The sequence below is a fragment of the Atheta coriaria genome, unplaced genomic scaffold (assembly GCF_025399875.1).
Source record: "Atheta coriaria isolate IRGN ID8LTWV9N9 unplaced genomic scaffold, Caltech_Dcor_3.1 hic_scaffold_8_pilon, whole genome shotgun sequence".
NCBI classification, from domain to species: Eukaryota; Metazoa; Arthropoda; class Insecta; order Coleoptera; family Staphylinidae; genus Dalotia; species Dalotia coriaria.
Genome location: NW_027045450.1, coordinates 6,178,353 through 6,193,729, shown reverse-complemented (window position 1 = coordinate 6,193,729; position 15,377 = coordinate 6,178,353). Strand labels below are relative to the sequence as shown.

Sequence of the window (15,377 nt, the reverse complement as noted above, 5' to 3'; positions counted from 1 at the left end):
TTTGTGCTTGTTTTTATTTTGTTTGGTTATGTTGTGATGCGAAATAATGCGATAGGTTTATTTAAAGTCTATTTGTTGGTCAAGAAATCGACTTTTATGAAATGTATTTTAGAGAAAAGAAAATATTCTGATTTTATAGTAAATTAGTGATATGATGTGAGAATTTGGTTAAAATTTAATTAAAAATGGCGACATTACAAGTAATTTTGTTTTAATTTCAAGAAAAAGTCAAATTTTAACTTTAACAATTAATTACTCCTTAGTGATTGAGTATTTTATAACCAAATTTAGGTTTTAATTGTATTAATTAATTTTTTATGTTCTGTGAAATTTTGGGCAAAATAATATCAAAAATGACGACGTTATTGATAAAAAACTTATACAGTTTTCACCAAAAAAAATTTTTTTTCTCAAAAATTCTATTTTAACAATAAATTGCTTTAAAACTAAATATAATTATAGAATCCAAGTTGCATTAAAATATTCTATACTTAATTCTCTCCATATTCTGAAAATATCACCATAATACGATTCAAAATGGCGAAGTTATGAGAGATTAACCAAAACAAAAAATTCCCCTATACTTATTTTGCTATCGCTGTGACTTGGTGTCATTTATATTCACGTTTATATCAATGGCGCTGTCGTCCCGCATGGCATCCACTCACATTACCGCACCAACCGCGATTTGCGTTTGTTTTGTTTTCTTTTCTTAACATAGGTTAAGTTAGGTTATATTGTACTGCACCGCATCCTGTTCGCAGCCCACCTAGCTCGCTATCCAACACACAACGCACGCCTATATTTTATTGCGTTTATAAATATGCGGATATTTATCGCGGTGGCGTTTTATTCAAAATGGCGGCGGCGCGCACTTGAATTGGCGTAGGATTACACACTATGGTCATGCAAGTTGACACTCGAGTGACCACCAGGTTTAACTTTACTTAGCTTTAGACTTAGTGAAAAAAAGCGCAGACATCAATTGCTGAGTCATAGTTATAGTTATAGTTATAGCTGAGCGCTACCCAGGTCCGCAACCAAATAAGCACTTGCGACTAGAGAACCACTTGAGGTGCTGCAGAGAGTGGAGTAAATGTCACCTACGGAACGAATTGGCTCGTAAATAAGGCGCTTTTGCATCGCCGGCATCTTTCAGATAATTGAAATATATAAAGCCGTAAAGTGCGCTGCGGGTCGGCCATCTGGAGTCTCTGGATTGTGGATTAAGTTTTAGCGATTTTCTGCGTTTTATTGAACTGCGAGTAAGATTGTAGTTACGTAAATGTCGAGGAAGGTTTATGTTTTAATATGGGAATAAATGTAAATTTAAAGAAAATTACATTTCCTACTTTGAATTGCGATAAATCAGAAACTGTTTAATATTTTTGTATAATTTTAATTTTATGAGTTAGTCTGACTATTCAGCTGTATTTTACAAAAAATTTAATTAATTTTGATTTATAATGACCGCTGCAGCAATTAAAAGTAAAAAAATCCAGAAGTTGAAAACAATTAGTTAATTTTTAGTTTTGATATTTAATTACGTAATAACGGGATGTAGTATTGTAAAAATCTAGAAAATATTGTTTATAACAACTAATTGTTAGCATAGAATAAAAATTTCAGAGCAATTTGTGTTAAAATAGCGATTTTAAATTCAAAAAAGTGAAAAGTTAATTTTTTATATCCAAAATTAAAATTTATGTAGATTTTAGTTTAAATTTTCTCAGCAAATAAATAAAATTTATAATTTATTTTAATATCCACGGGTTTATCAACTAATAATTAACCAATTTTAATTTTTTCGTGTTATTTCAACTTAAAATGACGAAGTTTCACACCAAAAAGCAAACAAAATCAACTTATGTATCTAAATTAGCTCGTAGTTCGTATGATGCTTGTTTGATGGCGTTCGAATCGCATGTGTCGCGTGTGTTCTGCTTCTCCTGTCATTTGCCCGTTGAAGCGATTGTAGCGCGCTAGCGGAAAGGCAATTATGCAAAAATATCAGGAACTCGTTAAACTCCACCGTACGCAGCCGCCATGCACGCATTCACTCTACTTCGCTCATTACGCAAGCGCACGAACATAACAAAAATTCCACAAAACAAACAAAAACAATGCACTCGTGTAATCTAATGCGTTTCATCTCGGCGACGCAGCCACAACCTCAATTTGTAGCTAATATAACCTCACATTAATTCTGCACCGTAACATAACCTCATAATCACAGAGAACAACGACAACAGTAGCGTTGGGAGAATACAATCGGACGCACAGACAATATGCATAGGCGGTAATAATTAATGCGTCTTAATTGAATCGGTGAGTGGTCGGCGGGCAGGCCAAGTTGAGGTATAACAATAACGACCACGAGAATGAGATGAGAAGTCAAAGTCGAAGATGTTACGCCATTCGCACCTGACGCGCGCGTTTAGAGGAGATTCTCAAAGTCATTTGGTCATTAAGACATAATCGGCTCGAATTAAATGAGTTTTAATGCATGTCATGCTCCGTTTGCGCCACACGCGCACGCGATATAGGGTGAAAGCAAAGTGCATTCCAATGAAAACGAAACAATGGCAGACAAAAGATGGCGGCCGATTGCGGCCATGTTGCGATTGCATCAAGTTTAAGGTTGTGTTTTGTCTGCCAAACGTACAAAAGAAATAGATTTTGTGGAATCGGATCGGATGTTAAGTGCAAGTTAAAAATTCGTTATGGTGTTAGACCAGTTTGTGGGTTAACAATGTTAGATTATGTAATTCACAGCGTGGATAATGAATAATTATGAAATTAGATGGCGCGGAATATTGTTGTAGTGGAGTTTGAAATATTTTTATTTTATTTATATTTTTGATAATTAATTACTGCCAAAATATTGAGAATTTTTAATTTAAAGTTTTATAGAAGTGTTGGTAGGTTATTCAAGTTGATTGTGTAAAAATTTGATTAAAATATAAATAAAAATGGCGGAGGTTTTTGTTAAAAGAAAGTAAAATTTCTAAAACAGAAAATGTTTTAATGTGCATCTGTTTCATCTTTGACAATTAATAATGCATAAATTAAATTTGATTTTAATACGAAAATTTAATCTGTGATTTAGAATTTATTTATTTATATTGTGTAAAATTTTAGTTAATTACAAATTCAAAATGGCAGAGTTATTGCCAATAATATCAAAAAGTTTCACCTCAATTCATATTTCTTCGATTTTAACATTAAATATCTCATAAATTAACAATAAATTACGACTTTATTTTTTACCACTATTTTCTATAGTTTATTGTTAATAACTGGTGAAAATTTTATGAAAATCTAACAACAAATGACGTCGTTATTGACCAAAAAGTAAAAAATGTCATTCACAAATGAACAAAATTTCACTTGAATTATCCTGCACCCATAACCTATAATTACGTCCAAGATTACTTCGGCTTGTTGTGCCTTTACATGCATCACACATAACAAAATGGCCGCCACGGTGAAAGATTATTAATTTAAATTGCATGGCACGATGGCAATGATTCGAAATAAATGGCGATCGAAAGTGTGCGGCGCGCAAAATCAAATGTAATACGTGCATATTTGCGATATTTGCATGCCTATCCAATCTAATCAACGTCGTTAGTGTCTTTGGCGCGACGCTTAGAAAAGTAATAATATCAAGGCGAACATCTCTTCATGGCGGCGCGCGTTGTCGATACCATCGCATCTCTGGTACTTTCTTGTGTATTGATGTTGTGACTTTCTAACATTTCAACAATTTCAACATTTTCAGCCGGTCATTGAAGATTAGAAATATGTCTAATTGGAAAATGCGCTAATTATTACTTCCGGTAGCATTACTTAGGTTAAGTCAGCTTAGGTTATGTTCGGGTGCAATTTTATGCCGGTTTAAGTTAACTTACGCTGCCTAAAGTCACATTGTGCAATTGTTGAGCATTGAAAATTTGAATATGCGGAGCAAAAATTGCCCGGCGCGCACGTAACGCGATGAGGAAAGGAACGAGTGAAAGTGCTCGCACCAATTTCCTAAATCGTCTGCGCACACTCACAAACTACGAAAACAAATGCGCATTGGTTTCGAACGCAAAACACGAAAACAAGAAAACATGAGCATAACTAAATCATGTCTCCCCTTACACTCTTACTCTTAGTAGTAAAGTAAAGTGACTTATCGAGTTAAGCCACTTCCGCGCATCTTACAAGTATGCTCATAACTTGATATTTCCAATCAGTGCAATGAGTATAAATATAATTATTTCGAATATTAAAACAGCGGAAGTTGACGGTTGATGTTGAAAATCTTGAAAGAGCGTTTTTCAATGTGAGCGCACTTTTCGTATCTAGTCATGCATAATTCGAGTGAGTAATTAACCAAAGCGTGAACGGCGATAAACGCGTATAGCATAACGTGGCAAATCGGCAAATTCGAGCTGCGAAGTCAATGAAAGTCAATGAGCAGTGAATAAGTTAGACGAAATCATTTGGAAACTTATTAAAACCAGCTTGAGTTGGGTTTATATTTCCTTGAAGAAATCTGTAAACAGATTGGAAAAAATCATTGCAAGGTTTTTGTTTGGTTATTGAACTGTAACGTTGTTATTATTTATAGGATTTGTTTGGAATTTTTTATGAGTATAGTTAAAAAGTTGATAAAAACATTTCAGAAAGAATTTTTAAAAAATTTGTTATTGTTTTTTGGAAATTAATTGTTAAAGTTGAATTTGTATAATTTTTAAAAATGATTTTGAATTATTTTACTTTTTTGTTTCTATCGTCGCCATTTTTAATCAAATTTAGCTTAAAATTTTTACAATGATAGAAGATTACGCGATATAAATTGTTGCTAAATTATATTTTTAAATTCCTCTTGGTTTTTGATTAATTAATTACTAAACTTCAAAGTATAATAATATTTCATTCATTTTAAGATTGCAACATGAAATTCGTTATGTTTTGGTTTATAACTTCGCCATTTTGTATAAATTTTTGTTGAAAGTTTTTTAACATGTAGATAATTAATTATCTTAAATCGTACCAAAATTGCATTTCATAATTCCTAATGGAATCTGAGATATTAATTAACAAAGTGCGCAGTAACATACAAATCCACACAAAACATTGAAATTTTTTACATTTTGTTTTGTAACTTTATTATTTTTGTTTATAATTTAATGAAATTATTACTACTCACAGATAATTAAACCACCTACACATGCCAAAAACAATTTTATAAAAATTTTGGATGATAATTGAGATATTTACGTTTAAAGTTCAAATTTCATTCAAGTAATTCTTTTGGCAAACAATTTAATGAATTTTGTCTATAAAAAAAGCGAATTAATATCTAAATTTAGAAGTTCCTCGTTCCTAGTAATAATTATGTTGGCGTTGGAAGTTTAAATTAAAATTAAATTTGCAAGGTCGCGCTGCATAACCTCAACTGTAACTCTACCGCTAGTCATTACGTATGAATATGTAATATGTGTAACTCATTCTCTGCTGCCCAGCGCGGCGTGTCTCGTGTGGCTCGTTTGTTGTTTGTTCTTTCTTGTCGTTAATAACATTTTTCTTTCGCCGTCGTCGGCGGACGCTCGGACTTATGCGTGTTGCCAGCCGCCACTCGTTTGGGTGTGGTACTCAACGACCTTACAATCTCTATTAAATCCTGATTCGAGCGCGTTTGCGTTCGATTCTTTTGTCTCGCTTCCTTTTTCTTGCAAAACACGAGAATACGGCCGTAATTTATCTTTAATTTTAAATTACTATATCATGTTCATACTTGGTTATAACATATTAAGCGCTAGAGTGATTTTATTGATTGGGATTAATTAAAATTAATTGTTTTCGAGTATTTTTCCCACGATTTATGCGGAACAAGAGAGTTTTTAGAGCAATAACTATGTTGTTTTTGGAGTAAATTAGATCAAATTTTAAATTTATTTAAATTAATAGTCTGTCTGGAATTTGTGTTAATTTTGTTTAAAAATATTTTGTAGATTAGGAAATATTTGAGGTTAAAGTTAAAAATTTGCATATTTTGACGTATATTTTATCTTTAAATGATTATAAATTGATTAGTTTTAATGATTAATTATTTAAATTTGTACCAGTTGTAAATAAATAAATTTAGTAAATAATGTCGAGGGAATCAAGTCGATAGTGTTTTTAGAACATTAGTTATAACAATTTAAAGTTTAAACTATGATTTATACGGAAAAATATTTTTTTACGGTTTTTACTCAATAACTCGGTTGTTTTTCGAGTAAATTTGATCAAATTTTTACTAAATGTAAAATAATAGTCTTTCTTCTAATCCTTGTAAATTTTGTTAAAAAATATTACTTAGTTTATGAAATATTTGAGGTTAAAATTACAAATTAGCATGTTTTAAAGCATATTTTATCTTGACTTTTATAATGACTATAACTTAATTATTTTTAACAATTAATTATTTAAATTTTTACCATTTATAAATAAATAAATTCTTTAAACAATACCGCAAAATTCAAGTCGATAGTACTTTTAGAACTTAAGTTATAACAGTTTAAAGATTTAACCTTAAACATTAAGTATATATATAATTTAAGTTTAATTTAAGACAGAAAAAACTTGCACTAAATGTTAAAGTTGATTCCGTGCCACGAAAATTACCGTTAATAACTGACAATCACCGAACACAACTCACAATGCGCTAATTAAACTTTACAACTATTTAATAATTGCCTCCAGCTGAAATGTGCTGAAATGATTTACGTGCTCCATTGCAAAATTCGCAGCTCACAGCAATTAAAGAAATCGAATTAAAAAATTAAAGGTGAGCGCGAGCAAGGACGAATCTTGACCAGTTATCGCACTAATCTTTTGTTTAAACCACTTTAAAACACTTAAAACACTTTCAATAGGCGTTGCCATACACTTCATACTTCATACTTCACCTAGAAACAACAATTACAAAACGTTTATCTTTTCTTCTCAGGCGCCGAACAAAGCCGCAGCCAGCGTGCAAATATGCTGCATGCGCAAGTGTGACTTAAGTCATATTCCTTGTCGTGCGTTATGATCTTCGCGCAATTTTTTGCACCAATTTCTTCATTTCGTCTATTATTTTGACTCGTTATCTATTAGTTCATATCACAGTGGTGATTTGGGTTCGTCCGATTTGAGTGTGCAACTTTTCCGAACGTGCGCGTTTCATTGTTGCGACATATTCGTATCAAGGTCCTTCGCGGCGAAATCGAGCAGCAAAACGTGCCGCCAGCGAACGCCTACAACTTGTTGCGCAAGGGTGTGTGTATATGTCTGTGGTGTTGCTGTGAAGAATTTTCTATTCTTTCATGCGCATTCTATATGAATATAGCGATAGCTCTATAGGAGTTTCGTGTAATTGTAACTTAGACAATTTCATCGTTTTATGGTGCTCGCTCGATTTCACACTCGGTGTTGCACATGTTGCACATAGTTGATTCAAATTTAATTCACATTCTCATTATGTCTAAATATATACGTTTATATGAGACGTAATTTCGTGGGTTTTTATTAAATTTTGTTGGCTTTTGTAAACCGCAGAAGTTAATAACTTGAAATTTACTGCGAGATTTGTCTTGCAAATTAATTAGTGTTTTTGAAAGGGTATAAAATATTTATTTAATTAGTCTAATGCAAAAAGTTTTGGAGGAAATTAAGTTTTAAAGCATGACAAACTAAAATACTTAATATCTTAATGATTTTATTTACGTTTTGAGGTTATAACTTAGTCATCCTTAAAGTTATTTTAACAGAATGTAAAATGTACATAGATTTATAAATTATTTATATTATTACGTTAAAATTTTATTAAAATTTTGCTTATAGCTTGAGTTATTGTTAAACAAACTTAAAATTTCATAAAAATATTAGTTTTTTAATGTTTTTGCACATAACTCCGCCCTTTTTCTTAAAATAACACAAAATTTAGTTTCACAGTTAATTATTTATTTCTTTTCACCCTAATATTTTTAAATTTTTAATATTTTATCTAGTTTATGAAATATTCCACCTTAAAGTTACAAAAATTCTATTTTCTCAATTTTTTGTTAATTTTGCTCCGCCCACATGCGTCACTTAACATTGCGCATGCGCAACACATTCATCTATTACTCCAGCATTTTTTACCGCTCTTACATTCTATCATTCTTTAACATTTACTTAAATACACGCGTTATTATCCGCTTGGATGATTACCCTGTTCACATTTCATTGTTTACGGCTGTTTTTTCGGCATGTTATTGCCAACATAACCTATATTACGTGCTCTCTGCGCATACTTGTCTGCGTACTCCAATACCTTGCATCGCAATTTGCGATTAAATAACCTAGCATTATCTGTGTTTACTGTCTGCATGCTTCTATTATGCGCGCTGCTTTTTTTTTTATTTTCCTCCCGAAATTCAATGCTTGAATGCTTCAATTCTCTTTCGATACACAGCTACGAGTAAACTATGTATTTTTGTGTTCTTCTGTTCAATTTGCTGCGCGTTTGGTGAATTCCTAATTCGATGTCAGTGTGTTTCTGTAACATAACATGCGCACGGTAGGCAGTGAAAGTGAATCCGCACGTAATCGCCATCACAATCGCTTATTGTCGAATGTCGTACACGCGTATACAAATTATTCCGGTATCGGTGTGAATGTATGTAGTGTAGTGTAATTATAATGAGTCGGCCGGTGACAGTGCTCGAAGCGGACGTACGTGTAATACGTAATAACCATGAACGACCTTGCGGACGGAGAAAGAACATGTGACATTTACCGTTCACTCAAGCGCAAGCACAATGCGAAAATATTAAAAATCATATTTTAATATGCTATAAATAAGATTTTTTTATGTTTTTAGTCATTTTCCATTAAGCATGACTTAAATCTATATTTTATGCTGCGCATGTGCAACTTACTTAATCATATTAGAGACTTTTTTGTTGTATTTCTTCAATAATATTTTAATATTTTGACGTTTTTCCATTAAATATGACTCAAATCTATCTTTTTTGCTGCGCATGCGCAGCTTACTTAATCCTGCACACATTTTTAAGTCATAATAAAGACTTTCTTGTTTTTATTTTTTTTGTACATGCATTGATTGATGAACTTTTGCTGGTGTACTCACCATGAAAATAGGAAATTATGATAATTGGCTTAAAACTCACCTGAAACAAGAAAAATAAAATTAGATTACAAAATTTTATCTACTAACATAAAATATTTTTTAATTATAATTATGTTTTATGATTTTCTTAAACAATTTATTAATAGTGAATCTAATTATTTCAACGAATTTTTCCTCGAAAGTAAAACCGTAAAAAATGAAAGCTATTTACTTGTAGCTTTCATCGATATACTAAATTACTCCACACAAAACACACACGAAAGAAAACACAAAGATCCCTAGCCGAGACGACACGATGAGGAAGATGTTTATTGCTTTTTAATTACAGCTTAGAATAATTAAAGTTTCATTCTTTTAATTAATATATTCCAATTTATTCGAAACGTATCCGACGTTTACCTAAGATAATAATAAAAACGTTTTGAAAAAAATATATCTTAAGGCAATAAAATGTTTGAAACGATTTGGGTGACGACAGATGATAAGTATAAAATTATTATTTATTTCGAAAAGTAGGTAACCGTAATAAGATGTTTCGAATCTTAATTATCTGTTATTTTTGTCGGCCGGAAACCAATACGTTAATAAAATTCGTGATCGTCGTGTTTAAATTTTGACGATAGTTGAAAATATGGTTAGTTAAGTGAAAGCAAAAAATCGCAACAACAAAAAAAAAGAGTATTGATGTCGATTTGTGGTTCGGTGAAAGTATTTTTTGTACAAAATTTTAATGTTATAGCCACCCACAACTTAAAAAGGACGAAACTCATTATTAAATGGTAATATTGAACTTTTAATCGTTGATCTTAAAATATATTTTTAGAAATCAGATTGTGATGAGCAATAACAAAATAACAACAATTTCTTAGTTTGTTTTACAATCTAATAATCTTTTATTTTAAATGTAAATGTTAGATCAAAATCTAATTTTGTTTTTTATTTGTTTTGAGCTATAACTTTGCCATTTTTTATTGGATTTGAATCAAATTTCTATGAAACATATTTAAATTGTTTATTTCCATAATGAAACAATTTTTATGGAAAAATTTTATTTAGTTTTTGTGATTTAAGCATTCAAATTCAGTTTTTTAATATTTTTTAAATTTAACAACTTGTATCTTTATCAATTCCATAGCAACAAGATAAAAATTTTACAAGAATATAAAACTTTTTATAAAACACGTTTTTCCTTACAAAATTTTATCAAATTTATATTTTTCTATCTGAATTATGGAATATTAAAGTTAATTCAACATAAATTTTATTATTTCAGGTTATAACTCAGCCATTTTTAATTAAAATCTAACTAAATCCCCTTCAATAATAAATAATAGAATGTATTAACTATATTACTTCACTTTACTACAAAATTTAATTACTTTTCACAGTTATACCACATTAAAGTAAAAACTAAATTATTTTTTATACCCGGAAACTTTTTCAATACTTAAACTACTCTTAAAATTTTTATGTCTTTTTGTAATAACGACTTATTCAATTATTATTATTTTTAGAAATCTAGAATGTGATGGTGCAATGATGAGTCGCAATTGTTTTATTTGCTTTATGATCCTCGAAATGTCAAACCACGAACAAAGACTTCAAATGCTGTTCACGCTGTTATTAATTTTAAAAGAATGAAAATCCGCGTCGATAATACAGAAACCCGTAACAACAAGTAACATTTAAGTATTTAATTGATTCGCTTGTTTTTTCTTCTCTACCTTCACAAAACAAAAACTTGTTTCGCTGGCATAACAACACAAAGTCTATTAATAAGAATCGAACGAAGAACTAAACAAGCGTAGATAGCAATAAGTTAAAGTTAAGTACACACGTCTAGAGAAGAATAAATAATAATGTCTCGCCGACGTCCGCTTTGCGTTTCGCCCGCAAACACAAGACATGGCGGCGGCGTCCACCTGTTAACAGAGTTTGCTTTTTGTTATTTTTCCACAAACAACTTTTGTCTCATGACATCTTCGCCGGTTATAACTTACAAACGCCTACAATGCGCATCGTGCAATAAATCGACGTTTGAAAGCTCCTACAAAGCTTGCGAAATTTATTATTTGCCTGCTCTTTACACCGAAAGGGCGCGCTTTAATAATTCAATGTAATTACTGTAATTGAAAAGTAACCATAAATACATCGCAGAGCGTTGAAAAGGGTTGTGCTTCTTTGAGGTTATGTAAAATTATTTATTCATTCAACATCCGAATATGGCAACGCGCGATAAATTCACACATTGTCATTTAAATGTCACGCTGAAAAAATATGAGTGTATAGGCAGCACACAATGCGTGTTTATATAATCCGTTTGGTTTTGATTGAAAAATGTAAACACTTGCTAATAAAGCAATTAGTAAAGGTTATTGGGTTAATGGCTTTGCGCATCTTGAATGCGTATGTGTCAAGAATGACGGTTATTTCTTCACGATGTATCGGATGTGGCTGACTTACTTCCTGTCCTAGATTTTACTTTATACTCGAAACTTGTTGAAAAAAAATGCGTAAAATTTTCCTATCAAATCTTTTCGAGTGAAACGCAATTCACGTTTTACCTGTTGTTGGTTGTGTCGGTGAGGTTTAGAATGTTTGCGAGTGTAATTGCTCCCGGGACGATTATTTCGCTCCTCGAGGCGCGTTGTGTGGCTGCACTCGCAGACGACAGATGCGAAACAAGTTTGTGCTGGCGGCTTATGATCGCGATCGCTGAAATGTGGGATGTGGGACAGCGGCACGCGTAAAGTGGCACGCCGAAGAACTTTACTCTCGCTCTTCACGTCAAATGGACCCAGTTTGGATGATAAACTTATATATTTGTTGCTTTTTGATATTTATTTGTGGAGTTTTTATGAGATTTTTGTGTTTTTGCTCCGCCTACTTGTCTCTGCGCATGCGTCAAGGGATTAGTTTATTTTGGGTTATGTAGGCGGAGCTCCCAGAGTATATTTTCACTGTTTTACTCTTGTTTTTCACATCAAATGCATGCAATATTATTTAATCTTCATATATTTTATAATTTTCTGAAATTTTTGTATTTTTGCTCCGCCTACTTGTCTCTGCGCATGCGCCGCGTGTTTAATTGTAGTTGACTTATGTAGGCGGAGCTCCCACAGTATATTTTCACTATTTTACTCTCGTTATTCTTGCCAAATGCATCCAAATATCATTTTATTCTCATATTTTTTATGATTCTTTGAAATTTTTGTGTTTTTGCTCCGTTTATTTATCTCTGCGCATGCGCAGAATAATTTTTTTGGTTAAGTTGTATAGGCGGAGCTCCCACAGTGTAATTTCACTCTTCTCACTAAATATTTTAGTGTTTAACATTGTTTAAACATCATTTAAAAGCGCGTGAAACCGTAACCCGTAAACAATTACCATTTCCTCGTTTATTTCGATTTCGTTTAGTTTAATTACCGCGAATTGTTTCAATTTCACTTACGCGCTCGTTATTTTTACGCGTAATGGATTCTGTCCGGAACTAAATTATTCGTCGTGCACGCGATAGCCATCTCGCCAGTGCGAGAATACGTAACAGCGGAATAATATAATGCAAATCGGGAAGTTTTCTATACACAATCACATTATCCAGGTGCGTAGTAAATATTTCAATTCGAAAAAATTTATAAAAATATGAAATTACTCGAAATACACACAAATTTAGTTTATTTTGCTCCGCCCACTGGGTAATTACAACGTCATACTTTAGTACTGACCAGTGGGCGGAGCTCTGCGTGAGTGTTTTTACTGCTTTGTCGTGTTTTGACTGGCAAAAAACAAATAAAATATTGAAAACGGAAGAAACGTTAGAAGCCGCCGGCATAATGGTTATTAAAACGAGCGACCGTTTAATGTATGCGGACTCTTACTTTTCATGAAAGGTGAAAGCGAACCGAACGGCCATTATATCTGGAGCACACACATACCAGTAGTTTGTTCCGCACACTTTGGGCACTGGACACAAGACTCGTAGATACGTGCGTTTATTCGGGCTAATAAATTTATTTCGCCAAGCGACAACCGTTCGCTTGGTTGTATCTTATTATGAATGACATGCGAGGTATAAATCAGTCTCATATTTCACATTATAAAGTCAAAAACGTTAAAATATTGTGATTTATGCTCCGCCCCTTGAGTTACGATTTCCTAATACACTTACGCATGCGCACTACTTACGTAGGCGGAGCTCCCAGTGCAATTCATCACTCTAGATGCGTCCGAACGACTTAAATTGTATAATTATTGTAAAATTACTAAATCAACAACGTTCCTAATAAATTCCTGACGCGATCTTCAACGTGACATGACGTGAGCATTCCATTCTTGGTGTGATACCCTCCGGCTGGCTTAATTGCATGTGCGCATCGCATTGCGCAATGTGAGATATTTGCGTTAGATCTGTACTAACATAAGTAACTTTAGAAGTGGAAAAAATCAACCAAAGATGAAGATTGCACTGAATGGGATTGAAATTAAAGCGAGTCTTTGAAAGTGACCTTTAACGAGGAGCTGTGCCCATCAATGATGAGAAACTAAGCGCGGAATAAATTTAAGACGATTACGCATGCGCTGAAGTAAATAGTTCGATCGTGATTGTATAAACAAGCCTTAAAATTACCTGAATTTTATGAAATTTAAGTTTTTTAATGTTAAAATTTTATTTTCAGAAAATATGGGTCTACTACCGCCATCTATGAATTTATGACAACAAAATGTAAGTTTTTAACCACAATTATCAATTAATAGCAATAAAATACATAATTTTGTGATGAAATGTCAGTTATGTTTTGAATCAATCATAATTTAGCTTACATAATGCATTTTTATGTATTTTTCTTGATCCATTCGCGATGCGAATAATTGCCGAATCGATAAATGTTAATAATACCTCGTGGTATTTATTAGACGCGAAGACGGCGCGTACTTCGTCGCTTCATCACATTATGTAATTTTAATCACGTTTGTGACGTCGCTGGTCGCAGCGACGAGAGTCGCACTTGCTCGTCGCTTGAAAAATTATGTAAACGACCATCAACTCGATTCCCCGTGCTCTTCACGTGGCGTATATTTGCTAATTTAATAAGCAAAAACGCAATTAATCATTGCATTATGGTTCTGCCCATGTTTTTATTTTCTACCCGCATATTTTAGAAGATATACCTAGATTGTTGGTTATGTAAAAAGAGTTGGAATCGTGAGTGTGATTCTGATTTGGATTTGCTTTCGGGATTTTCTTCATCTCTTTGGTTTTGTGGAGGACGACGTTTGTCCGGATATTTGCTTGCACGAGTACCGCGGGTCTATCTAGTCTTCATCTTCATCTTCACTTGGTGGGTAAGCAGGTCGATTATGCCTCGTTTCTGCATTGACCTATTGAGTAATGCCCGTCATGCGCGCCTGCGTTTTTGTTCGTTGTTTACTCTCGCTTAATGTTCAATTTCGAATTACAAGAAATTAGCATAATGCATGCTCGTAAATTTCGTGGATTTTGAGAGTTATTGAGAGAGAAAATTGATTTCTTCGCCCACAATCAAAAAATATTTTTTCTTATATTTTACATGAAATTTTGGTAAATTTGCTCCACCCCTTTATCTTAAGCTATTTTACTTTAGTCTGACATGCGCAGAATGCAGTAGGCGGAGCTCTTGATTCATTTTTTCCCAAAAAATACTTTTTTACTCATTAAAACAAGTGTAATTTATTATTTTTTAAGTTTTAGCGAAAATAAGGTTAGTTTTGTTCTGTCAACTTGCCATACACTGATTGGTCATTCTCTGACATGCGCAGTATAGAGTAGGCGGAGCTCTGAACTTTAATTTCATAAATTATCACATTTTAAGAATGAAAACAATTTTTTTACATTTTACTAAAATAATTTTTACTGAAATTTCGTTTTGGTTTAATAGTTTTTCGCAAATTATCACTCTTTTATTTTAATGACCGAAACAAAAGTAAAAGTCACCGCCAAAACGCAAATAAATGTCAACCGACTTTCATTGTTGCGTCTATTCAATAGTCTACTTCGCCTGTGATATTAGATTCGTTCATTTGTTTGTTTGTTAGTGCATTTTTTCCAAATCACCGTTTTGGTCCGAACTAGTGAAAGTCCAATTCTCGCTAGCGCCGCGTTTGTCACTGCGAAATGAAATTGCGGAATGCGCAAACTAATTAGCGACTTTATTATATCCAGCGCAGCGCTCTGTCTGCGCGTGTG

At 32.7% G+C, this 15,377-nt stretch overlaps 1 protein-coding gene and 1 long non-coding RNA gene across 2 annotated transcripts in view; one reads left to right on the top strand and one right to left on the bottom strand.

Moving 5' to 3' along the window:
* Nucleotides 1-15,377, top strand: part of LOC135797798 (uncharacterized) — an 81,579-nt gene that overhangs the window by 19,985 nt on the left and 46,217 nt on the right. Inside the window, exon 3 of the long non-coding RNA XR_010549629.1 lies at nt 13,831-13,877. This is a non-coding gene — a long non-coding RNA (uncharacterized lncRNA). The remainder of the gene's footprint in view (nt 1-13,830; nt 13,878-15,377) is intronic.
* Nucleotides 1-15,377, bottom strand: part of LOC135797794 (uncharacterized) — a 37,761-nt gene that overhangs the window by 16,269 nt on the left and 6,115 nt on the right.